Here is a 9,711-nt window from a genome sequence, read left to right as displayed (position 1 = left end):
GCCAGACTGTCTCTAGAACGGTACAGAAATACATTTCTGTTGTTTAAGCTACCAGAATGTGGTACTTTACTAGGGCAGACCTAGAAAACTAATATACTCTGTATCTTCCTTTTTCTCTCTTTTAGTTCCTCTTCATCCTGTTTATTAAAAAAAACTCTAGTTATTAGTACTGCAATGGTGATTGCATGATGTTATATCATATAATTAACCTCTGTGTCCTCTGTGCTTATGTAAACTGGAAATTTCATGCTCATTTTTTCATCATTACTTCATAAATGTTACATGTTTTCATGAGGGTTCACGTAATATCTGCAACCATCTGTCTTATGATCTTAGCAGTTATTAGGGATGATCGTCTTTAGACATTAATTTATTAAAAAAATTTGTTAGCCACCCAAATGCAGACATATCTGAGTTGTGGGAGGGTTTAATATGAGCCATGTTAAAGCATTTGGCATTTAACCTTCAATACCACCCTTCAAAGTAATTAGTGTTAGAGTCCACATTTCATAAAAAAAATTGAACTTAAGGGAGACTCAGTGGTTTATCTAAAATCACATGTCCAAAAAGAATTAGAACTGAGACTTGAACCCCTGTGTTTGTGTTCTTTCCACTCCAACACTGACTTCTTGGAAGTTAGAAAAATACGAACAGTGTCTTAAATGATGAGAATACATTATAAAATTGATATATTGCTAATAAAATGATGTGTTATTATGAGGAAGGAATTATGTGGAAAAATGAAAGTAAGTTGATTTTTATGGTGATTAGGATGATGAGTAAATTTTTCCTTTAATCCCTAGTAATATTATTATATTATTTAAATAATAATAGAAAGAATAGAAATATCTTGTGGTTTTTCAAAAATACAATGAAGTACTTTTGATTATAGAATGTTATGGAATGTTGGTAAAGTGGACAGATAATCCAGAGATAAAATAGTCATTTCTGAAGAAAGATGAATGCTGACTATGACTACATGATTCACCATTTGGTTATTTTGTTCATAGTATAAAACTGTAGTTGGCTAAAGTTTCTCCCACCTATAATAGATCATAGTGAAAATGTATGAGACCAAATGCTCATACAAATGATCAGTTATTAAAAAAAAACTCTATGCTTTAACACGATATACAAACATATACATGTATATGTATCTAATTCCATTTAAAGCTCCCAACAATATTAAGCTATAGGTATTATTATGTTTATTTTACAGAGAAAGAAAATGAAGTTCAGAAATGCTTAAAGTCAGTCAGCTAGTAAGCAACGGAACTAAGAACAGCAGAATGGCATCCACAAATGTCAGATTTCAAGACAGATGCGCTGTACCATTTGTATAATAGCTCTCACAGTATTTTAAAAGGTTATATCCAGAGATGTCAGTTTCCTGGAAAACTGATTTATTCAATTATTTGGATTATTGTTACATGAATGATGCACACATCATATATGACATTTTGTTTATAACATTTGATAAGAAAAATTCACTAATACAATTGGAGAGCATTAGCTCTACAGAGATAATTCCCTTTTTTATTTATTAACCAATAATTACATTTCATATTGTGATCCATTCTTTTTAATCAACCTAACAAGTTTGTACCTTTACTGGGAATTTCTCTGGGATGGAGTTTAACTGTCAGTAGGGGATCTATAAAAGCGTGATGCAATGTACTGTAAAGATCTTTCGTTCTAAAACTGCTTCTTTCTATAAAATCCTTTTAGATTTAGTATTTGCAATGAATGGGCAACTGAAACAGAGTAAAAAAGACCTCACAGACATGAGATCTCACAGACTATTTGAATCAAATAATCAAGATTGTTTCTACAAAGAGGAAAATCAGTAAAGGACATAAGACTCTATGTAACCCCAAGCCACATATTTAAGGATGTTTTGATATGTTTTAGTAAAATATCAACAACGTAAAAATGAAGAGAATTTTGAAAACTAAGTGACCCATAAGCAACATCTAAATTCATGCTTTTAAAATATTCAATATATGAATATAGTTATATATTTAGAAGATATCTCTATTATCTATCTATCTATCTATCTATCTATCTATCTATCTATCTATCTATCTATCTATCTATCATATATCTATCTGGTAGTATCTATCTGCATTTGGTTAAGATCAGAATGTACTGGACTGTTTTGAAAAGAAAGTTTACCAGTTTATCACAAATAGTTACAGACTTCTACAACAGATAGAAGGGTTGAGGGAAAGAAATTCAGGAAGACTGTTTTCAGGAAGTGTGAAAGCACAGGGGCCCAGGGACTGAGGGAAACAGCCACCGACGACCCCAGCTGCCTCTGTGAACCAAAAAAAAAAAAAAAAAATCTTTTTCAGGAGCATACCCAGAGCACCTGGATGGACTGTTGCTGGATAAAACAGTATGTCTAGTTAAACTTGAATTTCAGATACGCAACATTTTTCTCAGAATAACTATGTCACAAAAATTGCAGAGAACATATCTATGCTAGAAATTATTCATTGCTTCTCTGATATTCAGATTTAACTGAATGTCTTGTATTTTAATTTGCTAAATCTAACAATTGTAGCTGGAAGCTACCATAGGTGATCCCATCTGCTTGCAGCTCCCTGGTATGTAATCCATCGAAGGACATCGGGCAACCAGAGGAGGTCCCTCCAATGATCTCCGCTTGCTGCCCACAGCTGCCAAGCAAGAACAGTGGCTTCTCCTATTCTCTGGGAAAGGAGTTTTAGGTTTCTGTCCAGGGAAGATTGTCAGTGGGGATGATGTGGCATTGACAGCAACCAGTCTGCTCTGCTAGTTTACCTAGAGTAATCATAGTTCAAATGCAAATATTTTAATAGTATTTTATTTCTATTCTGGATTGGTATTTTGCATTTGGTAATTAAGTATTTTCATGAATTCATATCATTTCATTAACTTGAAATTTTATATATATATTTACCTCTTCTTACATTACTGGATAATTAGGTTGCTTTAAAGGTTTGTCAAATAAAATTAATGGAATTAAACATTAAAGAATTAGAAGGAAAAAATATACCTCACACTAGTCAGAATGGCCATCATTGAAAAGTCCACAAATGATACATGCTGGAGAGGATGCAGAGAAAAGGGAACCCTCCTACACTGTTGTTGGGAATGTAGCTTGGTGCAGCCATTATGGAAAACAGTATGGAGAGCCTTCAAAAAAATAAAAATAAACTTACCATATTATCTAGCAATCCCAATCCTGGGCATATATCCAGAGGGAACTCTAATTCGAAAAGATACATGCACCCCAATGTTCATAGCAGCACTGTATACAATAGCCAAGACATGGAAACAACTAAATGTCCATCGACAAATGACTGGATAAAGAAGATGTGATATATTTATACTATGCAATACTACTCAGCCATAAAAATAGAATAAAATAATGCTATTTGCAGCAACATGGATGGACCTGGAGATCATCATTCTAAGTAAAGTAAGCCAGAAAAAGAAAGAAAAATACCATATATTACTTATATGTGGAATCAAAAGAAAAAATACACAAATGAACTTATTTACAAAATAGAAACAGACTCACAGACTTAGAAAACAAACGTATGGTTACCAGGGTGGAAAGGAAGTGGGAAGGGATAAACTGGGAGTTTGAGATTTGCAGATACTAACACTTTATATAAAATAGACAAACAACAAGTTTCTACTGTATAGCACAGGGAACTATATTCAATATCTTTTAATCTTTAATGAAATAAAATATGAAATGGAATATATGTTTGTATATATATGATTGAAACATTATGCTGTACACCAGAGATTAAAACATTGTAAACCAACTGCACTACAATAAAAAAAAAAGAAAGAAAAATATTATTAGAAATGATTTTCCAAATAAAATAAAACACAAGATAGATATAGCAAACAGACAAAGAAAGGTGCAAAAAGAGATGGAGGTATGAAAAAATTGAATTTTAAAATTACACAATAATGGTAAAGTGTATAAAGAAAAGAAAAAATTGTAAAAGAGAGTTAGAAAAGCCACGAAGAATACACAGTGACATGCCTTAACAAAAGCTTTTTAAAAATATTAATTCAGGGGAACTATAGAATTATTTCTTAAATTTTAAATGCCAAGAATATTGCAACACAGTTAATGTTTAATGCTAAATTAAATAAGTAAGAATATTTGCAGTTAAAATATAGGACCAATCTACAAAAAGACAAGGGTTTCAGCCTTGGTTCTCTCATCAGCACTATGATAGTTTGCCAAGCATTTCACTTCTGTGTAGTACTGTTTCTCTTCCCGTTTGATCTGCACTTCCCCATAGAAGACTTCAGATGTGTACGACTTTAGAAGTCCTTAAGAACATTTAGTTCAAGTTACTTCTTTTGATAGAAAGTTCTTTTCGGATGTAACCTGAGTGGGAGCATCATAACCGAGTTTGTACCAATCAGCGGAACGCACATCACTTCACCAGCAACTTATTTCCTTAATAAGTTCTTTACTTTCTGCTTCCTTGTGACTCCTTATCTTTGGTGTCATTTTGTGGTTAAACTCTCTTTCAAAGTGCAATAGCCCTTGCAATATTTGTAAAAAGCACCATCTCCCCTTCATTTTGAAATCTGTAAGAGCTTTCTAATATGTGCTTTCCAAACTCACCTCCCTGGACAACTTCCTCCTGATGGTGTATGTCTGGCAAAGAAGACACTGATGTTAATACATTCCTTGACCTGATAGACTAGCTGATACAGATTAGTAATTGTCTGTGGGGTTTTGTAGAAATGCCACATTTGTGCTGTAAAAATAATAAACTCAACGTGGCTTTCCTAAACTTACTGCTTGATTTTAGAGTAGAATTTAATGCAACTGCAGTTTTAAAGGCTAATTTATATTGCTATGATATATGATTGATATGGCTCATGTTGTTTGGCAATGACTAGTGATTTTAATTTTGAAATTTCTGTCCTTAAATTGTATGTGATTTTTCTTAACTGTGTGAAATTTTTGAGGCAATGCTTGTGACCAGAAACATTACTTTGTTGTTAATTCTAGTCACTGGATTGAAGTCAGTGTTTCTCAAACGTGCTAATTAATGAATAGCCAATAATTACTCAATTATTATTTTTATCACAAGTTACTTAAAATTAGGAAGAAATGTATATCTTAAACAAATATACCTTTAAATTGATAACATTGGTATTAATAATGTTAATTAAATATAGTAGATACTGCTTAACTGAAATAAAATCTCATTTGCAGTATGATATTTACTTAACCAACATTTTAAAGATATGATGAACTTAAAACGATTATGTTCCATTTTGCTTCAATTTTCCCTCCGTTTCCCTATTATTGTTCTTATCATCGTATCTTGTAAATAATTTATTTTCTAACCTTTTATTTATTGTATTTTATTTCTAAAATCTGATGACAATCTCTCCCTCTGTTTCAATAAATTGTATATTGTATGTATATTTGCATTGAATAACATGAATATTAATATTATTTTCTATATGGAACCTAATCCTTAATCCTTCCTGTTTCCTTAAAATTAGTCAGAGAAAATTTCCTTCTGTTTCTTTGTCTTAGGCTTCAATTTCTATTTCTATTCATTACCCAGTTCCTTCTCCAAAAGTTGACTGACAGTTCATATTTACTGAAATTAAATTCTCACTGTCGAAAGAGATATAAATACATTTGCATATGGCCTAATTTCCTTTAAGAGAACAGATGGATGGGTAAATTGTAAAGTAACTTACATTTAACCAATGATCAATGTCATTCACATAAGGCTGTGTGTAGAGTAAACACAGCGCCTCTCAGATGATTTTACTTCTAGCACAGTCTTTCATAGTAGCATTTATCCATGAAGATTGAGTATGGCCTTTTACAATCACATTTGGAAAATGGGTAGATGAGAAATCAAGCCTACTCTATAAAAAATACGATTATAGGACCCATTTGTCAACCACAATATATGATTCTTCTGTATCAATCTGTCAGCATAACTCTCTCAGTGTGCTTGCAACCTCACTCATCTGTCTTTATCTGCTTTGAAACTTCCTGTTGTATTAGCTCTATGGCACAATAAAGCAAATGGATACTTTATGGCTTCCAGTTGAAAATAAATGTTTCATGGGGAGCATTTTTCTTTTCACTGAACAAGCTGAACTCTAAGCATATGGTTATGTTTCTTTGTGTCTACAAATTCTTAGGAGAAAAAAAATCACTGAAGTCAGTTTGGTTACTATTCAATAGAAACTACTACTTTGTTAAGGTATATTCTTCTCAGAGTCATATTACTCCAGTGACGTGACTGGGAATGAGCATGAAGGAAAAGATGGAGGGTATAGCTCAGTGGTAGAGCGCATGCTTAGCATGCATGAGGTCCTGGGTTCGATTCCCAGTACTTCCATTAAATAAATAAATAAATAAACCTAATTACCACCCCCCACAAAATCTTTTTAAAAATTAAAGAATAAATAAAGATTTCCTGTCATTATTTTAAAAAATTATGTAGGAAAATTGTACTGGCTAGCCATGTGGTTGGAGATGGAAGGTAGTAGTAGGTTTGTGTAGGATCTGGTATCATGGGACTTGCCTGAGAATTGAAGTCAGTTTCCTGGTTTAAGCCCTTTTCTTTTTCTTCTTCAAATAACTTCATTTTAATTTACTAATTCAGGATTTTAAAATTCCACTTAGTGTTCAATAAATCATTTTTGAGTTAATAAGTTATAAAACATATTTTAAGACAATAAAACATCCAAATGAGACTATTTTGATTAATATTATTTCATGGATATTCATTTATACCACTTATTAGAATATTTATAAAAGACAGGGCAAATGTATGTATTAACTTATGTAACTACATATTTTAAAAACACATATACTTTCTGAGGGACTAGAATGGGACATTTTCAAACAATGTTTTTATTTGAATTTCTCACTGACTTAAAATAAGATTAAAATAAAATTATTCCCAGTGTCTTCAAAGTAAGAAGTTTTTACCTAAATGGCAGAGAAAATCTTCTGGTCTATATAAGCTAAATCTGTGAAGGGAAATGAACATTACTAAGATTAATTTAACATATTCAGTTACACATTTGTTATTTCATTAGTTAGATTATTAACATATGGTTTGATAGCACTTCATCTTTCTGAGCTAGTATCTAAAAATAAAGTAACAGCATCAGCAATGCTTGCTCTTTATTGAAATGACTCTTCTATCATTAATATTTAATCAATTAATTAATATGGCTTAGTAATAAAATCAAGAATCATAGCAGTGAAACAGTAGAGCATTATATTTTGGCTCACAACAATGAAATTATTAATAAACATTTGTGTATGCAATCTAACAAATGAAGCAGAACAGTGTCTTAAGCACATCCCCAGCTAAGCCATGAAGGCAAAGCAAAATTTACAGTTTACATTCAGCAAAAGCAAATTCAATCTAAACACAAATCCGCTTATTGTAAGGGACAAACTGATTTATCTTTGTCTAGTATTATGTTGTCATGGAAAGATTTGAAAAAGTAATATTAAAATAAAATATGGTATGTAAAAATAAAAATAAATTCAACATAACGTTGAATTTATGTATGGCAATGAATTGATCAATCAATAAACTTACCATCATGTTTAAGACTCGTTTGCCCCTAATAACACTTTTGCTATAATGACACTCTGTTCATGATAATACTGGATATCTGCAAAATAACATAACTTTAGCAAATTGACACAACTGATAATAATGATACATTATTTCTTACACCATCTTTTGGGCATATTTTAATCTCCAAGCAACAGAATTTCTAAATAAATGTGAGTTAACAACCCAAATGGAATATTTTTATATGTATTTAACCAGATTTCCCATAGGACAATAGCTCAGAACTGGTAGAACAGCTCAAAAATCTCATCAAGACTTAGGCTCTTGATTCTTCTACTTTGTCATCTCTTCTATATTTGTGTTTGTCCTCAGACTTGTATCCTCATCAACACAAGAAAGATGAAGAAGCTTGAGTCATCATATGTTCTTAGAAATTCATTGAAAAACATGAAGAAATAGAATTTTTCCTCTTTTGTCTTTTCTATTTTTACTATGAAGAACTACATTTCCCATTAACCTCTCAAATATCCTCTTCTTAAATCTAGTTAATGAGAATTTAGTCATGCATCCACCCCTAATCCAATTACAGTCCAAATGGAGTGGTACTACTGCAACTGGTTAGTATTGGTTAAGGTTCATTCTCCAAGAACAGGCATTAGGCAATTCTTTTTCTGAACATATTACAGCCTGATGTCTGAGGAAACTCAGAACAAAGGAAGATGGATGGTGGATGGTGGGTATCAGGTAATATACCAGGATGAGCTAGTAAACAAGTCCCTATGTGTGCTCTGAAGTCCAAGATTTATTAGAGTACTGTGATGTTACAAAGTTAAGCGAGAACTATGGAAGAAATTTCAGGAGCACATGATAGTAAATAAAGCAATTTCTGAATCCCAAAATGACAGATTTGGCTAAAACATTGTAAACATAGAAGGCAAATTCAAACTGAAAGTATTTATTTCAATGAGAACAGAACACTTCCCTTCAGTAATAGAAGTGATTCTATGACATATATATATATATATTTTATATATATATATATATATATACACACACACACACATAGACCAACTATGTGTTGTAAAAGATCAAGAATTGTAAAAGATCTGAAATTTTAACTGCCTTGAAAGTGGCCAGTTAGAATGACACAGTTTAATGGATGGTGGGTGAAGACATGAGACTCCTGAGTTAGAGATGAAGGACATACTGTTATTCACAGCATTCACAGTAACCAGTGAGTATTTTTTGCTCTGGTTCCCTGAACTTCAGTTCTCACTGGGGGGATGCAAAAAAAGACCAGATGACACTTACACACACATTGGATTGTATTAAAGTAGAAGAAACCCAGATTTAGGGAACTTAAATCCTTTATAAAAGACAATAAGCAAATCTATCCTTTGCTCCAGTACCTAACTTCCAAGACTACAAGTAAACCTGCTCTTTACTATTTAGAATAAAATACCTCTAATTTCCAACATCATCGGCTATAAAAGCTTTCATGAAAAGACAGTCCTGACAAAAGGCAGTCTGTTTCTTATTTGCAAAACAGAGTACTGAAAAACCTATGTAGAATCATTTCCCAAAGACATTCAATCCCTCATTTTTAGACCATATTGGCTCCTGGTAAATTTTTACATAAGTATGCCGCTGTTTGTCACTCTAGTTAACTGACTGACAAAAGCTGGGACAAAAACCATTAAATCTGTCTCACACAGTGTTTAGTTAAAACTGCTAGCAACAGGACACCAAATAGTAAGATTAGACCAACCCGAAGCATTGATTTCAATCATGCTTTCCAGGGCCTCCGAATCAACCAGCTGTTTAAACTCAGCACACCATCAGGATTTAAGTGATTTTCCCGTTAAGTTTCTGTGTTGACTTTCCTACCTGCCCTAAGGATTTGGTGCACTTAGTGTAAGGATTATTAGCAATTTTACACACTACATCTTGGCTCACAAGGAGAAAGAGCAGAAAAATTCCATCATCCATAACAGCCCTGGCCAGTGAATGAAGGTGGCATGAATGATCTAAGGTAGTATCAATAGTACCAATAATTCTTGTAGAATAGATAAACAAGATTATACTGCATAGCACAGGGAAATATATACAA

At 32.4% G+C, this 9,711-nt stretch overlaps 1 non-coding gene across 1 annotated transcript; it reads left to right on the top strand.

Moving 5' to 3' along the window:
* The first annotated feature begins 6,328 nt into the window (after positions 1 to 6,328).
* TRNAA-AGC (transfer RNA alanine (anticodon AGC)) lies at positions 6,329 to 6,401 on the top strand. Its single transcript has one exon. It is a non-coding gene; the product is annotated as a tRNA-Ala (tRNA).
* Positions 6,402 to 9,711: the final 3,310 nt, after the last annotated feature.

This window comes from Camelus bactrianus, chromosome 14 (assembly GCF_048773025.1).
Source record: "Camelus bactrianus isolate YW-2024 breed Bactrian camel chromosome 14, ASM4877302v1, whole genome shotgun sequence".
Classification (NCBI taxonomy): Eukaryota; Metazoa; Chordata; class Mammalia; order Artiodactyla; family Camelidae; genus Camelus; species Camelus bactrianus.
This window is presented reverse-complemented; position numbering and strand designations above follow the sequence as displayed.